The sequence below is a fragment of the Anticarsia gemmatalis genome, chromosome 25 (assembly GCF_050436995.1).
Source record: "Anticarsia gemmatalis isolate Benzon Research Colony breed Stoneville strain chromosome 25, ilAntGemm2 primary, whole genome shotgun sequence".
In the NCBI taxonomy this organism is placed as follows: Eukaryota; Metazoa; Arthropoda; class Insecta; order Lepidoptera; family Erebidae; genus Anticarsia; species Anticarsia gemmatalis.
In genome coordinates, this window is record NC_134769.1 from 7619419 (window position 1) to 7642976 (window position 23558).

At 35.1% G+C, this 23558-nt stretch overlaps 1 protein-coding gene across 2 annotated transcripts in view; it reads left to right on the forward strand.

Moving 5' to 3' along the window:
- The window catches only part of LOC142983955 (uncharacterized), a 65496-nt gene that overhangs the window by 20145 nt on the left and 21793 nt on the right, over positions 1-23558 (forward strand). Inside the window, exon 1 of one of the 2 annotated variants that reach the window (XM_076131173.1) lies at positions 3609-3624. The exons of the other annotated variant lie outside the window; for it this stretch is intronic. The gene's annotated coding sequence lies outside the window, so the exon portion shown is untranslated. Of the gene's footprint in view, positions 1-3608; positions 3625-23558 lie in introns of those variants that run through there. 2 annotated transcript variants of the gene reach the window in all.

The following is a 23558-nucleotide window of genomic DNA, read 5'->3' on the forward strand; positions in this document are numbered from 1 at the left end:
TCGATTAATTTATTATGTTGCGTTGTGTGTGATCAGCCGTATACACAAACGTTTTATTTATTTTATCAAGAAATCTGAGATTCATAAATTTCTAGGAACATCTTTAGAAAACGTATAAAAAATAAGTCTTGTTTGTTGTCAAGATCTGTGATTCTCTTAGATAAATGAGCGCACACATAACTAGGTATTTCCTTTAAAATAAATATATCTTTGAGACACACTGTTATCACATTCCAGACTAATGTTCTGTAACCACTAACCGATAAACATTCTTATATACGTCTGAATACATAATTATTCAGATTTATTTACAACCATGCTCATAACAGATACTCGTGCACATCACACAAATTTTAGTACCGGGTGGGATTCGAATCCTCCACACGCAGCGCTACGGTTATTGCGGCGAGGTGAGCACGTGAACCACTGCGCCAAACAAGAGTGCGCCTGTTATAGACGTCCTGAAACTGCCTGAAGTCTAAGCGGTAGTCTTAAGATATCACTAGGTTTTAAGTTCGATTTTCAGATCGGACAAGATACTTTTTTTAATTTCTATTAACAACATCCGTGCGGATTGATCTCTGAGGTTAAGCCACGCTTGCCGAAGTGGTTCTGTGGATGGGTGACCTTCTTATACATATCGAGTTTCTCCGTGTTTCGGACATCTCAGCCTACACCTTCGCGTAAAGCAAGCGTGATATTATCAGAAAATGAGGGCAATTATTTTTCCTTATTCTTTTAAAAACCTCCATTATGACTTTTCTTAGAGGAAGGAAGCGAACCCATGACTCATCTAGACAATTCTATGAGAAATACCCGTTATTGTGACTCATCTGTTTTGGACACGTAATAGTCAAAAATTCTACAAACGAGTGACATAAGTATTAGTAACCTTATTTTTAATGTTCTATTTAAATAAAAACGACGTGAGTTATTTTGTAGTTGTACTGTGCTATACATTGATTGTTTTCTAACATAATAGTTAATGTTGCGTTATGTCAATGCAGCAATGTACTGCATAGTTGCTTTTTAGGGTTATATAAACGTTTATAAATATTTTTTCGGATAACTTTTTCTGCAGCAGAATCCCTTTTATTATATTAAGGCATTGACAGTTTCCTAATTTCTAACAATATTTTAATGTTTTTGACTAATTTCAATACATTTTTATCCGTCTATAAATTCCTAGATACATACAGACAGTCTCAAAACCTATAATAATATTCAGCAATATTTTTGCACAATTTTAATATAAAGTCAAATTGAACTTAAATCAAAACAGTCTAAATATTGTGTAATAAGTTATATTGCCGCAATATTTAGCATTAATGAAAATAACATTAATTTTTATAATTTTATTTGGAAGTAAACTACCTCCAAATAAAATTATTAAAACGTAACGACTTTTGAGTCATGCAACTGTGATACATTATAAATGTTTCGGAGATTTAAATATGAAGCGATATTTAGAGAAACTCTGGTACATTTTATTGTTTATCAAAATGCAAATATTTATTTGTACTCATGTCACTGAACAAAACAAAACCCTTAAAGAGAAAACATGAACTACTTTAATCTACTATAATATACCTCTAAATTACATTTTTATCTGTTGGGATACAAAACCTGGGAATGACTCGACCATTTCAACTAATTTTATATTTATTTTGATTGCTTAAAGACACTGGAAATATTTCTATAGAGAGAAAACCAATAAGAGGGATGACAATGTTAAAACAAAACATCTTTGATTTACACGAGAGCTTAAGTTTATATAAAAAAATCCTGACACTATTTTTATCTAAGTCGACATTTATTAATATTTGGGTAGGTATAACACTTATTGTTATTATAAACAACAATTTTCCAAGTCAATTACCGTAACTACCTGTAAATAATTCTAAGTTAAGCGCCTTATGACTCAGTCAAGCTATTGATTGGTGACCGTTTCGTGGTATTCACGCTGAGTGTCTGTGACTTCTAATGGCGCCTAGTCATCAGAGAGTATTTAAATCACTTTGTCCTTAGAATTGACTCGAAAACCTATTTATTGAAAATTTTAGGTTATATTTCTGTTATTGAAATGAATATGAAATATTATAATATTATATAAATGAAAAAAATACAAATTTTAACCGAAAAAATCGGTTATTTTTTCATTAGGTAACTAAAATTCAAAATTAAGTTTTTATACTTCTTTATTGTTGTTGATCTAAATTAATTTTCGAGTTATGTACATATAGCATACCTGCAAGAAATATGAAATACGTATGACTTATATTGAGGTAAAAGGTAGCAAGGTATGTTAAAATAATTCCTCTAAATAACTGGGAAAATGTTATGATACTCTCATCCACACAAAAGTGTATTTAATTATAATATTAAAAGTACCTACACAAACAATAAAAAAATATCTAACGGCACAAAGAAAAATGTACCTACATATTTGAAAACTGCAATTAACTATCTTAGAATGAAAGAAATAAAAAGCATTGATATATTTCAAGTTATTTATTTAATTGTTAGGTTAATTATACTTAGCTTAAACCTAAAAATACTGCTTGCCACTTAATTATTAAACGAAACAAATTCGCAAATACGACTAGTCATTAATAAATTAAGTTCGTCTGTCATCTTCTTTTAAAATAACATTTGGCATCAAACTTAAATGTAAAAAACACTTAAAACAGTGTTCAATTATAAAAAAATAATCTCAATTCATTGATTTTAAACAACACGTCAACACTAAATTACATCAATAAATGATGGGCAGTGAGCATTTTAAAAATTAGAGATCAAAATTGTCAAAGAAAACGGTCGAAAAATCACTTGTTCACACTGAATAATTTGCAGTTTATTCCAGTAGTTCTTCTTTCACGCACAGTGGTCCGAAACGCACGTAGTTAGCGGGGCAGTATCTGCCGTGGTATTGCAGACTTCTTGTGTACCGTTTAAGCAGTCTCTGGACTCCTTCTTCATGCACCTCAGCCATGCGTTTCCTTCTAGTCTTCTCAATACAGTTGCAGTCCAAAAGCGGGGATAGGAAGCCTGGTAGGACAGCATACGCGTCACTCTCAGCCGTAGGGTCGTATTCATCTGATAATTGCTTCAAGAAGTCCCACGCTGCTCGATTGTCTTCTTCATTGCATTCGCAGTCGTCTGCTGCGGCGATTGAGACAATAGCGAAAATAAGGAACAAATACTTGGCGGCCATGTTTTCGGTTTGAAGTTAACGGCTTGAGTGACTTGTCGGGTCGTATTCCGTCGCTTTTATATGATTCGCTAATTATGAGTCAGTCGTTCGGTATCGTCTTGTTATTGAGACATATGGTTTCAAACGCGTCATTCATTGATAAGCCTGTCTTACGTCTATTCGTTAAGATTCATGTTTTAATTAGTCATAAAGTGCAGTTTTATTTGAGTGTAGACGTTATATTATTATTGTATTTTTTACCTGTTTATTCGAAATTTACTTTTTAAAGTAATTGTTACTCATTTTTGTTATGTTTATTTTAATGATGAATTATTATTTAATTTCAACGTAATATTTAGTCATTTTATAAAGAGTTCGCGAAAAGTTTTTTGAAACGTTTCAAGACGAATTATTTTGCTCACTGATTGAAGGTATGTTTATTTTGTAAGTTCGTTTCAAATTATATTTTGTCGTTTTGACAGCTAATGCCTATGAAATCTTTAACGTCATTTTGTTTTAATAAAGATATGTAGAATTTAAGATATCACATTATAGTTAGTAGTTAGTAGAATCATTTATAAAGTGTTATAAGGATATCGTAAAATTTAATAATGAGCTATTGAAAAAAAAATTAGGTACGTCCATCTGGGTTATAACCAAATAATATTTAGGTTATGCCGTTTAGAGGTGAAAAAAGGATAGACATGTTCCTAGAAATTATATGTCTGAAGATAAACAAGCAACGCCAGGTAATATAACTAAGCAAGAATTACAATAAGAATATTTGGAGCCAAATTACCGCCATTGAATTATTTCTCATACAAATACAAGTACACATAATATATGTCTAATGATATCAAAATAATTCGGAGAAAAACTCCCGCCATGATACATGTGTAGATTCCTATTACTATATATGTGTATTATATAATTATATTTATTTGTATTATATATAACTGGTATTTTATATCGATGTTTATATACTTAGGGATCTTTTGGTTGTAAGGTTTTTACGTAAATTTCTTAGTATACACTTTATAATACATCTTTAAATCTTTATAAATAAAAATACTATTGCCGTATAGTCCCTTCATTCTCTAACTTATCATCTCATACGGGAAGAGACCTTTGCCCAGCAGTGGGACATGGGTGGGTCACCACCCCGCTACCATTGTGTCGGGAGGTCGTGGATTCGATTCCCACACGGAACAACTATTTGTGGTATCCACAAATAATTGTTTCGGGTCTGGTTGTGCTTTGTGCCCGTTGTTTGTATGTTTTTAAAAGTCCCCGCGACACAAGAGCAAATCTTAGTGCGGGGGTGGTCTTTAAAAAATATATATTTAACAAGCTATTCTCTGAGTGTGAGGGATGAAAGTTTGTATTAAAGTTGATTAACTTAGGAGCTTAGAAATTTGGTATTCACACGTATATCCACGCAGGCGAAGACGGGGGTAGATGCTAGTTATAAATTGAGGGAATCCTTTTTAAGTAGGTAAGTGGTTGACGACTGCAAAGACCCGCATTGATGTCATAAAATGCAATATAATATGGAAACCGGTCGGGAAGCCCCTTTTTTAAATATCTCTTTTTATTTGTTTTGTACTGTAAAATCGCGCCTGTTATACCCAAAAGTGTAGGCAGTAGGTAATGTAGTAAGTATGAAATACTGACATGGGACACCCAGTACAAGAATACTTTGTTTTTTGAGATCAACTCCGTAATTTCTTTTTCTCTTATTTTATATTATTTTACTAGAATAATATTTACAATATATTTTTTTAATTAAGTACCACATTCAAATTTATTTTATCATAAATAATAATAATCGATTGCCAGTAAGTAGTTGGTACTCGCCATAGTTGGTTAACCCACGGTTTTTGAGGTTCATTTAGCGGTAGTTTATCTATTCAATAGCGTTTAATATCATATAAAATTTAATAGATAAACTACCGTTTTTACCTCAGAAACCGGGGGTAAGTCGCTTGGAGTTTAAAACCTATCAGATAATTTTCTTTTTGCATATCAACACGAGATTTCCAGAGATAAATAGTCGAAATATCTGACATTACCTGGTAATAGAACCTAGGACCTTGAGCAGTATCACCGTTATATCAAACTACGTCAATACGATACCTTCCTGTTAAAAAATCCGTTGCATTATATGATGAAATTATGTGTCATCACATAACTACGCGCCACATAGTAAGGGGACAAATAATTTGGTAGGTTATGTAAATTTCACTGTAATACAGTCATCATCAAAAATGTCGGTACACTTTTTTGAATACAGTTCGCAAATCGTGGGCACGTTTTTGACACTGATTATGACTGGTGGTTTCAAATTCTTTTGGCAATTGGTAACACAGCAGTGATAGCCGAGTGGTTTAAGTTGGCACCTCCCTTGCAAGTGGTCGCAGGTTCGAGCCCGGGGCAACACACCGATGACTTTTCGAAGTTATGTGTGTATTAGAAATAATTATCACTTGCTCTAACGGTGAAGGAAAACATCGTGATAAAACCTTGCCTAAAAATTTGTTTAATTCATTTATTGAGGTCATGTAAAGTCAAAGTCGCACTTGGCCAGCGTGGTGGATTCAAGGCCTGACCCCTCGCTTGGGAAAAGACCTTTGCCCAGCAGTGGGACAGTAATGGGTTAAAAAATAGGTTAAAGTTCAGTGTGCCTATACATATAACATAAATCTGTTTTTACTCAAAGGTAAGTTTATCTGAAATACTTTTCCGTTTTGCCATTTGCAATGTGATAGAGGGCGAGCCAATTGTAGGGTGCTATGTAGTGTAAGATTAAATTGTCAATATTTTAATTACGAATAATCCACGGTTTAAAACACTCGGAAAATCTATCAATAAAATCTTTCGCTTATATAACAACAATATTGAAGTAATAGTAAGATCGACTTGTTTTGAACGTTCTAAATATTTATCCACCTATATTTTAGACTGACTGTACTAAAACTACCTGTTTATGAGTCACTAGGCTACAGCTGCGACTTTTTAAGATTAGTCTATACCCCTTCCAGGAATTATAATAATCTATCATTCTACCAAATTATTATATAAAAGTCGATTAATTTCTTAGTAGTAGTCCGGAGTTTGGTAATATTCCCGGTATATGGCAATAGGCTCGCCCCCTATTACATGGGACTAACATTGTTAATGGCGCATTGTTAAAGACTGCCTCCGTCGGCGTAGTGGTTTAGGTCACCACGACAATTCCATTGCGTCGGGAGGTCGTGGCTTTGATTCCCTCACGGGGCAATTATTTGTGCGATCTACAAATAATTGTTTCGGGTCTGGTTGTGCTTTGTGTCCGTTGATTGCATGTTTGTAAAAGTCCCCGTGACACAAGAGCAATTCTTAGTGGGGGAGTTGTCCTTTCCCAAAATAAAATGGCGAAACAAAGATATGTATCGTACGTCTCTGTCTACACCTTCGGTTATGTTATGTATGTATGTTAGTATATAATGCAAGTAGTATGTAAGTGTATAGTTAAAAAGAGATCATGATCTAACGCACGTGTACATCTACTTAAAGCTTTCTTTTCACGTCTTTTGTGGTTTGACCTTTATTCTGTGGAATGGACGACCAGGAAAAAAAATAACAATATTTAATAGGTGCTTGCTAGTTTGTTTTTGCCTGCAATGGTTCAGAATTTTCATTCAATGCATGTTTAGTGGCCAACCTAGTGTCAAAGTTGTTAAAGACACCCGAAGGCCTCCGACATGGCTTAACGACTGTTACCTTAATGTGCAACTACTGGAACCTAAGTTTTCGTGTTCTCCAAAGCACGGAGACGCTTAGTTCAAATACTATTATGCGTTCACACATCTATGGAATGTCCGCGCTAAGGTTGCTTAACCAATGTTTACCGACCGGTCAGCACTATATATTTTGGCTTAGCCTTTGTTCCAAACTATATTGGAGTCGGCTTCCAGTCTCACCGGATGCAGCTGGATACCATTGTTTTACATGGAGCGACTGCCTATCTGACCTCCACAACCCAGTTACCTGGGATATAACACGATACGCTTCGGTAAGACTGGTTGTCAGACTTTCAAGCTTCTGACTACTGTTAACGAATGTCAAAGATCTTCGAAAATGACAGCCGGGACCCACAATTTAACAGACCGGTCAGCACTGCTAGCTTTAATAAAATGTTACGTGATAAAAAGGTTTTATCCATCAGTGAGGTAGGTATGTAAAGATATTTTATAAAATTAATTTAGGTCAAATGTCACTTATGATAGTCGTTACAATTTGAATTTACCACTAGCTTGGAAAGTACATAGCCTTACAATAACAGCCAGCAAAAACGCAACTCTTTTCAACTGCCGGTATTTTTTTCCCATAAGTTCGACTTCGACCATAAGCCGTTGAATACGTAGGGTCAAAAACCATTCCAAGTTTAGTTTTGATATCATCGTCAGCAAAAAAAGTAACAGTCATGATGACTTATCATGATAATATAAAAACGAATTTGTTTAGTCTTACTAATATTACAAATGCGAACGTTTGTGAGAATGTATGTATGTATGGATGTTTGTTACTCTTTCACGAAAATACTTCTGATCCGATTACAATAAAATTTGGTAAATAGATAGCTGAAAACCCAGAATAACACATAGGCTATTTTTTATCCCGGAGTTCCTAAAGGATCGGGATTTACACGGGAAGGATTTCCACGCGGACGAAGTCGCGGGCGGCCTCTAGTAACTAATATGTTATGTACTCATTCATTATATCAGTCATTGTACTTTAATACAGCCTTTTAATACATACATAACATTATGCCTGTTGTACTCGAAGCTGTAGTCAAGAGTGTATAAAATACTTTTAGACTAACAATGTAAGTCTCATGTAATAGGGAGCTATTGCCATTTAACGGGCACGTTACAGAAATCCGGGCTACTATTGAGAGATATAATAATCTAATATAAATAAGAAAACACCAATGTCATTAAGAGGTGCCCATAGCCGTTTCGATCAGTATGTTAAGCAAACCTTGGCGCAGTCATTCCATGAATGGGTGACCGCACAGTGGTATTTGAACTGAGCGTCTACGTGCTTCAAAGGGCATGTAAAAGTTTCTGTCGGTTGTTGTCAATTAGGACAATAGTCGTTAAGCCACGACAAAAGTCTTCGAGTGGCTTGAGCAACTTTGACACTAGGTTGAATACTAAGAATTATTTGGAAGCCACTACGCTGTACAATGTTTTCTCCCTTAGATCATAGTGATTATCATGTTACTTCAAAGCAGCAATGTACTGAATAGTGACGATCAATTTGACATATACTAGCTGTCAACTGAGATACGTGATCGCCCGCCAGATATGGATAAATTCTCTATGAAAACCTAATCAGCGCCCCTGGTGGGTGGAGTAGGAACTGATTGTTCAGTACATTTTAAGTGTCAAATTTTCGATAGACGATAGTGCCGAGTGTGCAGAATCGAGGTAACGGTATACCGGAATGTGTATAGCTGACATAAGAAATATCTACGTCAAAAGTTAAGTAACCACTCGTTTACCGACCTCTAAACGCAATCAGCTAGCGTCATAGCAATTTGTAATCTTTGACCTAGACCCAAAATTCACACTCAAAACATCATAACTTTTAAACTCTCGCGTTGCATATTTAATATGTATAATAGGATACGGGAATTAACGCGAACACGCATTTTATCACGGCGAGTGCAACCTGCGCCGAAACGTTAGGCATTTTAAGGTAAAATGCGTGTTCGCGTTAATTCCCGTATCCTATTAAGTATATATTAAACTCACAACATGTTTTACAACAGTAATAAGGTTATAGGAATAAGCTATAAAAATTAAGTAAATAGCCTCGTTGATATCACACGGACGGTCAGCCAATAAAAGTGCAATTTTACTTTATTATAACTAGGCGGGCCCAGGAAATTGGGCGCAGTGACGTCATCGCGATGACGTCATTGAATTTATTGTTGCTTTCCGATGGGCTATCTGTCAATGAAATTATTTTTAGGGAGTTATGAAATTGTAGATATAGTATTGTGGTTATTTTTTTATTAACTTACGTTTTTATATTTAAAAAATAACGTTTATTTTTGGAAGGGAAGGGGGAAAGCCTTTGCCCAGCAATGGGACACTCAAACAAGCTAAGGAAAAAATACAGTTATGGTAATAGTAGTAATTATCAATTTATTGTTATAATATTACGTAATTTCGTCAAATATTGAAAGTTTTGTTTATAACCTAGCTTTTTCTAATCTATTTTGGCATGGAGTAGGCAGTATCGGTTAAGCATGCCTTAAAGTCTTGTACCGTAATTCGACTGACATTTTACAACGAAGAGATTCGTAATAAGAAACAAACGAATGTAACGAATATACTTTTTCGTTGATTTATAGTTAGGCAGGTCATAGACGAGCTCTTTGAATATTACTCGTATTTTCGTTTTCAGAAAACATAGTGGGTTTACTAGGTAGGTACCTAATTCAAACTGGCGGGCTTATCACGTATCTCACTTGACAGCTAGTTTATATCAAATCGATGGTCACTATTCAGTACATTGCTGCTTTGAAGTAACATGTTAATCACTATGATCTAAGGGAGAAAACAATGTACAGTGTGGTGGCTTTCAAATAGTTGTCAAATGAGATACGTGATAGCTCCCTAGGTCATTATATACCTAAGTAAAGAAAGTCGTCAGTTGCAAATATAAAGTATGACTTATTTATGTCAAAACAATATTCTACGAAGTGTTATTGTTTACTTTAATATACAGAAATGATAAATGCACTTTCATTTAAATATGGCGTAAATATAAACTGTAATAAACCCAAGATAAGACAACAAAACATTAACTAACGAATATGTAATCACTGACATGTAACAAGCGGGACTTTGTTATAATGTCTGTTTGTTCACGTTTAACTCGAAAACTACTGAACGGATTGAAATGCAATTTCCACCAATAGACAGGGCATTTTATAAGGAAGGTTTTGGTGTATAATTTTTTAAAGTTTTGTGAAAATTGGCTGAAATGTGATGGTATTTACTCAAGATGTCGAAATAACTTATAGCACTGTGAATGGGCAAATCGGTTAGTGAGATTGTTAATAGTAATATATATTATTTATGAAAGAGGTTGGTAAACATGGGTTAAACGATAACCTTTTATTCTCTTAGTCATTTAAAGATAACATGTACTATAATCTTGAAATCCCCGGATGAATAAAAACAATTCTGTGTACAATTAATATAATTATCGGGAATAATATTACGATGTGAGTATGTCATTGTATCTTTAAGCATATTTAGTTCGGAAACTACATTTCCGGATTGGTATATTTTTTCAGTAATAGAAAGCATTGTACTCGAGTAAAAAAACTATTTTACATTTTAGTATTCAACGTGACTTTGCTTGGTATAGGTTCTATTTTTTTCAGGAGTTGAAATCGCGAGTCTAAGCCTAATACTTATTAAGAAGCTGCCAAACCGGCCACAATACTTCCAATTCTTACGATTCATTCAAACTTATATGCAGCTATGACTATAAATAATAACAATTCGTTCACTCTTCTCAACGTAATGCCGTCAAAGCGAGTACATTTAATTCATGATCTAATACAAATAACAAAAAAATTAAGAAACCTTTAATTACTGGCACAAAAAAGACAACAGGAAAATAGGGCCTTTGATCACAAAAACAATCGTACAAACAGATTCAAGACTAAACATACTGCTATCTCTGTCCCACACATGGAACATATACTGCAAGACAAGGACAGAACGACTTGCGTAATGCCTCACGATATGGCGAATAAATGTGACGTAGCTACTCGTTAAGTGGGTATCCCCGACATGCGTTTAGCGACCGGCGCGTGCGACCAAGGCCTTCAATGATAAGAATAGTGACTTTACAAACGTGTTTTACGTTATCCACTGGGGGATTCCTTTCAACTAGTTTTTTGCAATGATTTTTCAACTCAATTTTATTGCGAAATCGACACTATTTATAAAGTTTATCTCGTTTTGATGACGTAATTGCGAGTTAATGATGACGGTGTTAATTGCGTAGATTGCTTTTATTTGTCTTGATTGTTGTCAGCCGATGACATCTAAACTAGTATAGTCCTTGATTATATTATACGTTTTGTTGAAGTGTACTTGTTTGTTTTTCATTTACGTCGAAACGGTTGAATCGTTTTAGATAAAATTTGACAGGAGGACAGACTTAACCCGAGCAAAGATATAGACGCGACCTATTTATCGTAAAAAGTACTTACCCACTAAGAATCACACAAGACCTTTATATACATAAATATCAAAAAGCACAAAGTACAACCACACAGGAAACTTGACTTACTTGAAATAATTATAAAAACTGCATTAAAATCTTTTTTTTAAAGACAACTCCCGCACTAAGAACTGCTCTTGTGCCGCGGGGACTTTTACAAACATACAAACAAGGGACACAAAGTACAGCCAGACCCGAAGCAATTATTTGTGGATCGCACAAATAATTGTCCCGGGGGAAATAGAACCCACGACCTCCCGACGCAAGGATAGCGGCGTGGTGACCTAAACCACTGCGCCACGGAGGCAGTCAAATTTAAACTGTTAAGCAGTTCTTAGTTTTATTCAAACTGAGATGCAACAAACACTATTCTTATACTGTTTCTATAAAATGTAGGTAAGAATACAGTTACCGACTATTATCCTCTCCAAGTTGAGATATGAAAAAACCTGTAATTTATAAAATCCATGGATTTTAGTAGATTGTTTCCGCACGGATGATATCAGTTTAAAGTAAAATGTCGCTTTTTCCAATGGGGTTTTCCATGGGCCAGCCCAGAATGCTTTCACTATTGTTGGTTAAACCCAAGATTCGTCGATTATCGTGAGAACTTACTTCTAAAACCTTTTTTTATTTTCTTTACGCTAAAGAGGTAGTGCATGCTACAGTCGATCAGGAAGTCTTGGCTTTGGTTCGATATTGCAGAAATTGCTAGATATTTTCAAAGTTGGGTGGTCATAAGAACCGTAGTAATTTGTGTAATGTGATTATACATTTTTAAGAACTGTTTTAGGAACTACCAGGCATGCAAAGTTAAAAGCATTTTTACAAAGTTTTCTGCTGCTATTCATTGAATTTGTCAATCAATATCGGTATGTGTGTTTGTTCGTCGTATGGTTAGTGGTCAACCTAGTGTCACTGTTATCTTAGTAGACAACAGCCCGGACCGACTTTTTACGTGCCCTCCGAAGCTCGAAGACGCCCAGCTCAAACACAATTATGCGGTCACTCATCTATGGAATGACCGCGCCAAGGGTTGCCTAACCCACAGATCGTTTACCGACCGGTGAGCGGTATTATGGCCAATAGACAATTTTCCTATATACGAGTACATACGCAGTCAAATCCACACAAAATTTCCTCATCTTAAAGCAGTTCTTTCCCTATAATACTCGTCATCATTAATATACCTATGTATTTGGTTTCCCCATATAAATACAGTTATGTATAAATTATTTCACCCGTATTGCGTATGTAGGTTTTGTAATGCAAACAGCATGAGTCAGTGACATTGAACCTAGGAAAAAAATGCTTTTTTATCTGTTACATGGCTAGACTGCCTTTGTGGCGAGATCGGTATAATGTATGTGACTGCCATGTAGAGGTCTCGGGTTCGAATCCTGGTTCAAGCCAAAATGTTATTTCTGAGTTTTTCTTACAAGATTCTCTCAGAGGTTGCCCGGAGTTAGGAAGTTAAGGTTGTTGACCTCCCTGCCTCGGAGAGCAGGTCAAGCCGTCGCCTGCGCCTGAACTCTCACTGGTCGTGTCGGTTTATCCGTCCCACCAGGCTATGAGAGGGAAGGAATAGAATGTACCTGTATATTGTGCACATATTTGGACACTATACAAAGTTCATCATTGGCCGAGTTTAGTGAAATTCGTTCAGCCATCAATTACCATTTGACCATGTCACCAAGTCCTTATATTTAAGTACAAGAGCAAATTTTTGTTAATGATCATGAATAAGTTTATATAATTTTTATATAGAAAAAGATTTCTCGGGGCAAATATTATCCAAATTTCACCAAAGTCCGTTCAGTTGTTTAGGCGTAATATAGCAACAAACAATTAGACTTACACTGTTAAAATATTAGTAAAATTTTAGGTCTGTTTCCTGTAGCATTCAAACCTACTACACTCCGCATAGTTTACCATCAAATACGATTATAAATGTCTGAAAGTCTGTAAGTCAATGTATATTAGCCCTAATATAGGTTGCGTGCACACAATCGAGGCTAGCCCGACTTATAGCCGATAAAGCCAACGTTTACTACTGTTTAGCCGACATTACTAGGTTTTTTCATGTAATTTAAAATTAATTGAAATTAGTCGGCTATTGTAGACTGGTTTTAGCCTCGAGTTTTGCTTATAACTTAATAGTAGGCTAGCTTGTATCCGCAGGTCTAAATCTGGTTTTAATTTAATTGTTGAAAATTGTAGTCTTTCCAGGTAAATAGAGTATAATCTATCACTCCACAGAATAATATCAGAACCATATCAACTGTCAATAAAAACGATTTTTTGTATATACGCTTCCAAATTTATAAATAATAGCATTGCTAAAATGCTGTTAGACGAATCAATAAAATTTGTGAATACATACTGAATGCTCTAATCACGCACTACTTTCGTAGAAGTAGGCAGACAAGAAAGGCGTTTGCTGTGTTCTATTCATTTCTTTGTTACTATACTTCCTTGAAGAACATCACTCATATATATTATTTTTCTAACTATGCAATTGTATCTACAATAGAGATATGAACGAAACACCAAACGCTTACTCCATCACGTCTTTCTGTTATCAAATTGACCTCATTTTTTCCTAAAGTCACCCTACTAATTAATTACATATCGTACACGGAAACCTAACAGCCCAAAGGCATTAATCAATAAAACTGGTCAAAGAAACCTACATTTATTGCAAAATATTAATCTTAATCTAATACATATACGTATATATATAACTCACACACGGGCATCTTTCGAGGTTGTAGAAAAATCTTAGCTTCGCCCCCGCGAGCTCCACACAATAATTAGTTTAACAGTGTTCGAACACCCGCACCCCCTAGCCCCCTAACCCCCCCCATACACCCCCTAGCCCCCCCTTCATTTCGACATACACACACACGTAAGAACTTATAAGGTTTACTTGTGTGCGCGCGTCAACTATTGGGAAAATATCCAGGAAAATTGGGCAAAATAGTCATTTGTATTTAGCTGAGTACGCCTTCGTATGTATTGTGTAGTTTTTGTATGATAAACACGTAGATAGATAAGATGGGATGTGTAATTAAAATGTATGGGTTTGTTATAAATATCCGAAGTTTGATGCCTGATTTTGCCAATATTTTAAGACTAAATTCGATCCAAAAGAATGTGCTATACGTTGGCCGTAGTATATTTTATCATAAGAATCGTCTTTGGAGTTATTTCCGCGCATTTGTGCAAATAATTTTAATGTAAGTTAAAAACTACATCATTATTGTCATACTATCATGAATCCTTCTCACCAAATAATTTAGTCGCTAGTAGCTAAAGACTTATAAAATTATCGATTGAATCGTGATAACGTCCTATGTGTGAAGACCCTAACGAAAAATATCTTCAGAATTAGACTTTATCAGCTTTTGCTCACGACTTCGTCCCCGTGAAAAGATTTCCCCGTATTCTAAAACTATCAACATCACACATCACATATTACCATGTGTGTTAATCCAGGTTATAAGCTATCAGTGTACCAAATTTTATTAAAATTCGTTTAACAGTTTTTTAGTGACAGAGTAACAAACACACATTAAATCTCCATAACAAAAAGAAATCATTAAACATTAAAATATTGCGCAACAATTACAAACAACTACATTTACAAAGGTCACTTAAGTTTACCAAGACGTGGTCTCTATGAGGATTTTTACAAGTTTTTATTTACCCAACACTATTTGTGGCTATGTGAGGCTCTCATGATTATTATTTGGTTATCTAAGAATTTGAGAGCTTAAAGACTACCTCTGTGGTCTCTGTAGCAGAGGTGTTGAGGACACCCGCATCCGCGTTAATCAGGCATTTGCATCCACATCCGCATTAATCAGGCATTTGAATCCGCATTCGCAGTCATTATTGCGGAGTTTTCGTGGATGCGTAAGCAAGTGATGGAGAGTGCTGTTGAGGATATTCGCATTTGCATCCGCATCCTCGGATGTCGGCAAAAGAAACACCACATCGACATCCATTTCTATACATTTTTTTAATTCGGCATCCGCAACAATTTGCTCTGTAGTATAGACGAATACGATAAAGGAGATCACGAAGTCTTGGTTTCGATTCCTGAGAGATATTGAGCTATTAATTTAAAATCCTGGATCCGCTGATAGTTCCAGGTTTCCAAATCCAAGCAATTTGTGTAATATGATTACGCATCCATGGACCGACTTCGGCAAGCGTATCTTAACCTGAGAGATAGCTCCGCGCGGCTACACCAGCTTAGCTTACTTTGCCACGAGCTCCTCTTTTAGCCAACCAACTATAAGAAACTATATTACGTGTTCAGTTTTAATAGTCAGTAATTGGCTATACACGTAACAGAGGATCTCTGTCTATGCTTCCGAGAAACGCGCGCAATACCAAGTATGTCTAATCTATACTTCTATACTAATATTATAAAGCCGAAGAGTTTGTTTGTTTGTTTGAACGCGCTAATCTCGGGAACTACTGGTTAGATTTGAAAAATTCTTTCAGCTTCAGATAGCCTATTTATCGAGGAAGGCTATAGGCTATATAACATCACGCTGCGGTCATTAGGAGCGGAGTAGCAACGAAAAATGTTACAAAAACGGGGAAAATTTTGACTTATTCTCTTAGGTGACGCAAGCGAAGTTGCGCGGGTCAGCTAGTAGTTTTTATATGATTCATAGAACGATGTTACACATGTGAGGATTATTTCGTGGGTTTTTTTTCTATTAGGTAACACGATACCAGTACTACTCATGCATTTTAATTGATTTATATGACGTGCAATTTGAAGCCGCGTTTATTAAATAGTTAGGGGATATGAAAATTGATTTAAACTAGGTTTGTATATTTAGCGAATGATTCGGGCTATTATTTTGTCTTGTACGAAATTAGTCGAAGGTTCGAAGCTAAGTGAAAGACTGTTTGTTCTATCTTCTATGCGCGATTATAAGCGTAAAAAGAGAGAGTAAAAGTATCGTTTATGTGTTAATCCAAGTTGTAATCCACCTGTGTATTAAGTTTCGTCAAAATCCGTTCAGTAGTTTATGCGTGAAAGAGTCTCAAACATACATACATCTTCGCAAACTTTCGCATACATCATTTTATTAGGATTTGTAATAAAAAATAAAGATCAGTCATTGCTTTAACTGCGAAAGAAAACACCGTGAAAACTTGCATGCCTGAGAGTTCTTTAAAACAGTTCTTGAAGAAATGCAAAGTTCTTAATCCACAATTGGCCAGCGTGATGGATTCAAAAGCCTAACTTATTATTTGGTGTATCGTGGTAAGAATGTTTTGAAGAATAACTAATGAATGAATAAAATTAACAAAACGCAAAATATACCTTATTTAGAAAGCACGAGTTGTCTGCGGTCGGAATACTCATAATATTATTGTTTTAAGGAAAAAATATTATTTTGTAGTTCATTCATGTTTTTTTATCAATATGACTGAATACTCCTTTCTACCAATGACAAACATAACATTATTTTCCTTTAGCGCGATTTTCTACAGACGGTTTCGAGTATCGAGAGTTCGACGTTTAAAATGTACTTTAAAATTACTTCCTACGACACCCGCTAGGGGCATTGATCAGTACCTGGATTCTCTACCACTATCGACTACCGGCAACAGGCATTACATAGGCATACAGCAACATTTCGATAGCTAGTATCGAAATTTTGATATTAAGCATGTACTGCCAAAATATTTCCTACGACACCCGTCAGAGGCGCTGATCAGATTTTCATACAAAATTTCTCGATGACAGGTAGGTTGTCGGTAGTCGATAGTAGTAGAGAATCGAGCTACTGTTCTTTTAATACAAAATGTATCGATAGCCGATAGTAGCAGGAAAATGCCACACTGATAAGATTGTTTGAATTTCCATGTAAGGAAAACTTATTGGTTTTTTTATTGGTGTGTATTAAGTATTTTGGTGATTTTGATGTTCCAAGTAAAAACAGTTACTCGAGGATATTGTAAAATCGTAAATAGTTACCTAGTTATACAAATTATAGCCTGGATTAACATATAGGACTATTTTTGCTTAAGTAATGTTTAAAGTAGAAGCTAGTCGCATAAATATAAAAAAAAATAATTATCATATCCTTAAGAAACTGAATGCGTACATCTTTACCTTGGATTGCCTTACGTTTCGGCTGACGGCAGGCCTCGACCACAAGCACTTTAGTCGCTGACGTCATCATACCACCACGGTACGACCATTGCAACCTGAGGCATGATTCTGTACCACTATTAGAAATTTTGTATAAAAATCTGATCAGCGCCTCTAGCGGATAAGGTAGGAACTATTTTTAGAATACATTCTAAATGTCAAACTCTCGATACTCGATAGTACGCAAAGTAAAGAATTGCGCTTCTGAAATCTTTACGCAGTCTCAGGTAAATTCGTGTTAATCTCCTCGGAAAAGACATTTGAAACGTCAAAGGCACCACATATTGGAGTCAAAAAGAGCTTAAAAGACGATAAAAACCAAAGCAAAAGTTTACGTAGTACTAAGAAACCTTTTGTTTTATTGTGAAACGTTTAATATTCTTCATAGCGGTCTAAAGACGCACATAAATCGTGTCCGGTTAACTATACGGGTTCCGTATACAACTACATATTTATGAGTTGCCTGCGGTACCCTAAAGTGGACCAATCGATAGTCGGTTTTGTTAATTGTCTTGCTGTGATTGGACCCTACGGATTGCAGTGTGTCAAAACGTTGGAAGCAAGAAATTAGTGTGGTCGGAATTTTTCTTACGAAGGGTTCGTTGAACTTTTGAATTGTTAGTTTTGAGTAGTTCTTGAATTAATGTACTTTGTGTTAAACTATTTCAGTACTTTACTCTTGGCTACTTATATTATTTTTTTACGACTAATTTAATTAATAAATATGTTTTATTTTACTTTTCTCTTTTTTTAGGAAACTATGTAGGATGTGTACTGTACTGCCATTTAAAATTAGCTTACCTTAGGAAACGAAGACTTCAAAGGTGCAATAATCTGTTGATCACCACTGAAAAAACCGACGGTTTGATAACCTCCTCCACTTTCAAGTTGGTTAAAATAGATACATCTCAAATTACAGAGATGTAAGACGTACCCATTTTTAAATTGCAAATTCAGTTGAAGTAAATTATTATTTTATATGAACTCGTAAATAATAAAATGGTATACATTAGTACATTGTTGATATGTCTTAAAATATATAATGTTTTGGGATATATCAACAATGATACAAATTATATGTTCTGGGGATCACGGCCTAGTTTACGCAAGATGTTTGCGACTTTCTGGACGTGATGATGTGTCCTTAGTACCAGTCATTATGAATACTTTGGCTACATCATTTATATTCTTAGGCGATGTTTTCTGATCAGTATTTTACAGTTTTGAAATTGACATAATCTAAATACTACTTTATACCTAAACATTGTCCTACCTCGTAATATTTTATTTTACGAGAACCTGCCCGTTATACTTTATACTTGAGCTACTTTCCAGAAACGAGGCTTTCTCCCAAAGAATATGTAGCATATCAATAGAAAATTAATATAACTTATTGCGTACACTGTCGCAATAAACGAAATATTATTTATTACTACCTACGTAGTACAACAATCTTTTTGAAGTGTTTCTGGGAACTAACATTTCCGCGAGAGCGAGAGGCCATACCCACCCTCCGACCTTTCAATTTTCGTCCGGCGTTTCTTATTTAGTTTCTCGCAAATTATCTCCAATTCTTCATATTATTAAACATCCAAGGGGAGAACTAGCCACCCGGGGGGCGGCGGGAGGGGGCCGGGGCGGGAGGCTTAATGACGGGGAGCGGTCAGTTGCCCCACACCCCGACCGACGCACTTGTTTCTTCTAAAATTTTTCCCCAATCTTTATTTTCTTCGTGGACGTATATAATTAGAGTTTGTGTTGCGCGTGTGTGCGTGCGCGGCGGCGTGCGTGTGTGCGTGTCTCGTGTGTGTGTTATACGGGGTGGTGTAAGACGGGTTATTAGTTTTCTTACCAGTTTCGTACGGGATGCTTTTGTTAGATTTCGATAATTTCGCAACGGCCGGCGTCGGTGGGGTGGAAAAAATCAATATAGTTGTTAGTGTGTTAGATGTGTTCAACTAACGTTAATTAATATATGACGCGCTTGTTTTGTTGCTAACTATGTTTTGTAATAGCTGTAGATATATGAAACTGGACTATGTTTTTAGAACAGAAAGTAAAGAACTTTAATAACATGTACGTTTGTAATAATAGTTCTTTTGTCTTATTCTGTTACATTAATTATGCCCTAAGAGAAAAAGAGATGAATAAAGAGCATATTAAAGTTCGTTATTTTCGTAATACAAAATTAGCTTTCAAAAGACTTACGATATTATTATAAGCAAATAATATTCGTTATTTAATTAACATTTTAATAAGAAGAAGATAAATAGGATTTATATAAAGGAACTAACTAAATGGGATGAAAGTATTTCATGCTGTTTTAGTAATTAAAAAATGATACGTGGTTTCTAATTTAGCTTAATATTATTTAAACACTAAAAGACCATAATACTATCACGGTAAATAGCTAATTGTTGGGTAACAGAATACTGTAAAAAAATGTTTCCTAATACATTTTTTTTCATTCAACACGGAAATGATCAAGTGCACCTTGTTATACTGGACGTTTCGGCCTGTAGCCGTCTTACTTAACACCCGAGGCAAGCCTCAAATATTTAAAAGGCCTTTGCAAATCTTAAGTAACACGAATTTCTAAATCCTCAATTTCAGTCAAATGTGATAGTTAATACGTTATTATAAAATAAGTCTCAGCGTGTCTATTGGCAATGAACTAAAAATCTACTGGACAGTTTTTCATACGGTTTTTATCAAAAGATTCAATGATTTGCGGGGGAGGTAATACAGCATAATTTGTTAAATATTTGCGAAATTCGTCTGAATTTTATGATGATGATTGTTGGAGATGTCAAAACAGAATTGTCGATCGGGCGATTAATAAAATTTGTGTTGGGTCCGCTAGTTAATTATATTAATTAAATGTACTGTCCTAAAATGCGTGTCACATAATATTCTGTACGGAAGTACGTAGGAATAGGAATTGCCGAAGCAATAAATTAATAGATTTTTTGCGGTACATACTTGTGAGCCTGTACTATTTTACTTACGTTTTTAATAGGTGAATATTTTGACTATTAATTTTGGTGAATATGCCAACTATAAGTTTATAATGTCTGTATGCTGTATACCTATAATGTTATACTTGCCAATATCCTCGTCTCTTCGATTCCAAGTCAGAATCTACATTTGTGTGAAATCAATAATTTATTTTATTTTTGTGAATGCATATTCTTAATCCCATCCATTCATTGCAATACTCTGTATGTTAAGTGTGTGGCTTAAATCAATAATTTATTTGATTTTTGTGAATTCATATCCTTAATCCTATCCATTTGCAAAAGACTGTCTGTTATGCTTACACAACCAAACTGCTGAACTGAATTTGATGAAATTTAACGTAAAAATAGTTGAGGCCCCTAGATCAAACAAAAGCTAAATAAGGAGTTATATTATACGTGTGCGGAGTCAGCTAGTTTAGTAATAAAGCATCTCCAAATATGAAAAATATTTCACCCCTTGCGTATCTTACGATCAGTACGGCACCCTCGTTCATAGATGTCACTGTACCACACACCCTACTTCACTATCCCGCACATAGATGGCGTTGTACACAAAATACACCCCTCGTTTATGACGAAAACAAAGAATATCGTCTTTGGCAGTATGTCATTATTCTTTTTTTTCTTTATATCTTCAAACTATTTATTATAGGAAAATATTTCGTCTCTTTATTTATTCATTCGATAGTGTTCGTGATAAAAGAATAAGGTTTTGTAGTTTGTAAGAAACGTAATTTATTTAGCATCATGTTATGCTGTATTTAGCAAATATTTAAATCGTGATTCATGTCTGTTCTATGTTTCTGAAAGTCTGATGTGTTCTGAAGTCATTCTTAGGATTCATAAAAGCTTTCATCAAAGTCTATGCATGTACTACAGTCCAACAACTTAGTAAAGAGCCTTGTATGCAAGCTTCTCGGCTCGAGAAAGTCTACAAAATTCAGTATTCAGAACATCAGTGATCTAGCTTATGCAACTGACGGTAGTTTGTTTGATACAGCTATTTTATTTTGGAAATACTTAAGGGTTTTTTAATATAATCTAGGTAAATTGTTCTGAGGCTCTTTGTTAAGTTGTCTAACTATTATGATCACCATGACAGTCGTTCCAGTGACTTAAAAATAACAGTTAATGTTATCGCGACTTGATCACTATGTTCAAAAACGTACTTGAATAATGTAACTTTTACTATTTATAATCTAAACCAGCAGGTATATACTTATACTAGCTGATAAGCTGATCCGACAAACGTTGTTTTGCCATGTAAATTAAAAAATATATATTGTCACTTAGGGATATGAAAAATATATGTTGGCCGATTCTCAGACCTACTCAATATGCTCACAAAATTTCATGAGAATCGGTCAAGCCGCTTCGGAGGAGTATGGCAACGAAAACTGTGACGCGAGAATTTTATATATTTATTTTTAATTTTATTTTTTTGTGAATCTAAACCATTCTCAGATCCCCTTGAACATACACAAAAAATTTCATCAAAATCGGTCCAGTCGTTTAAGAGAAGTTCAGTGACATACACACTTACAGAAGAATTATATATATAAAGATAAATAAAAAATCGGCATTTCCCAAACGAAAACCTATTGTTACCTATCCATGAAATTGATCATCGTACGGTGAAGGAAAACATCGCGAGGAAACATGCATACCTGTTTTATAAAACACAATGTGCGCCGTGCGGTTACACGGTAAATATTGGTTTTGATCGTTTACTAATCAGCTTTTTTGCTATAAAACCACTTTATACAAATGTCAAGTGATTACTTTGTTGAAGGCTAATAAAACCGTACTAATATTTTTAATGCAAAAGTTTTTGAGGATAGATATTTTGTCCAAAAAGTAAATGCATCGTTCAAAGTAAATACAAGTTTAATGTAAGGTAAGGGAAATCCGAATTTGAGAAGAAGTATTATACGAGAAAACAAGATGGATGGTCCAACTACTTCTTGTGACTTTGCGATGGCATCACAAGGATTTTTTAAATTCCAATAAGAAAAACCAAATATGGATAATATTTGGTTTTTCTTATTGGAATGAAGTATAGAAAATTTTATAGAGAACTAGCTTTCCACCCTTTTTAGTATGTATATAATTATTATATATACTTACATAATATCACGCCTGTTATACCCGAACGAGTAGGCAGAGGTGGACAAAAAAAGCTGCGGTTCATCATGAACAATGTTTGCACCATCGAATAGAGGGAGTTGATTGCCATTTACCATTTTATTTATAAACATATAGGTACTGGACAATAACACACAGCGGGCAAACAGCTTAAAAAGGTGTGATCACTTTCCTTTACTTTTGAGCATATAAATAACCGATTGTAAACAGCAGTGATAGCCGAGTGGTACAAGTTGACACCTCCTATACGCGAGTGGTCGCAGGTTCGAACCCGAGGCAACACACCAATGACATCGTGAGGAAACCTCGCATGCCTAAAATTTGTTTATTATTGTTTATTATTGAGGGCATGCAAAGTCCCCAACCCGCACTTGGCCAGCGTGGTGGACTCAAGATCTTACCCCTCCCTCATTACGGGAGGAGACCATTGCCCAGCAGTGGAATATTAATGGGTTAAATTTATTTATTAAATAACCGATTAAAACTTTTCCTACATCTTCTTAGAATGAAAAACCAAACCTCTCAATAACATTATGTACTAGTAAAAAATCGTACAGGTAAGTGACCCGTATTGTTAAAGTACCTCATTTAGGGTAAACATCCCATTCGCGTCGTGCGGCGAGCGTGGCGTTTGTGGCGAGTGTGCGACACCGACCGTAGTCACAATAACTGTTACTACGTGTTCACAAAACGGTTGCTTATTGATATTGTCTTG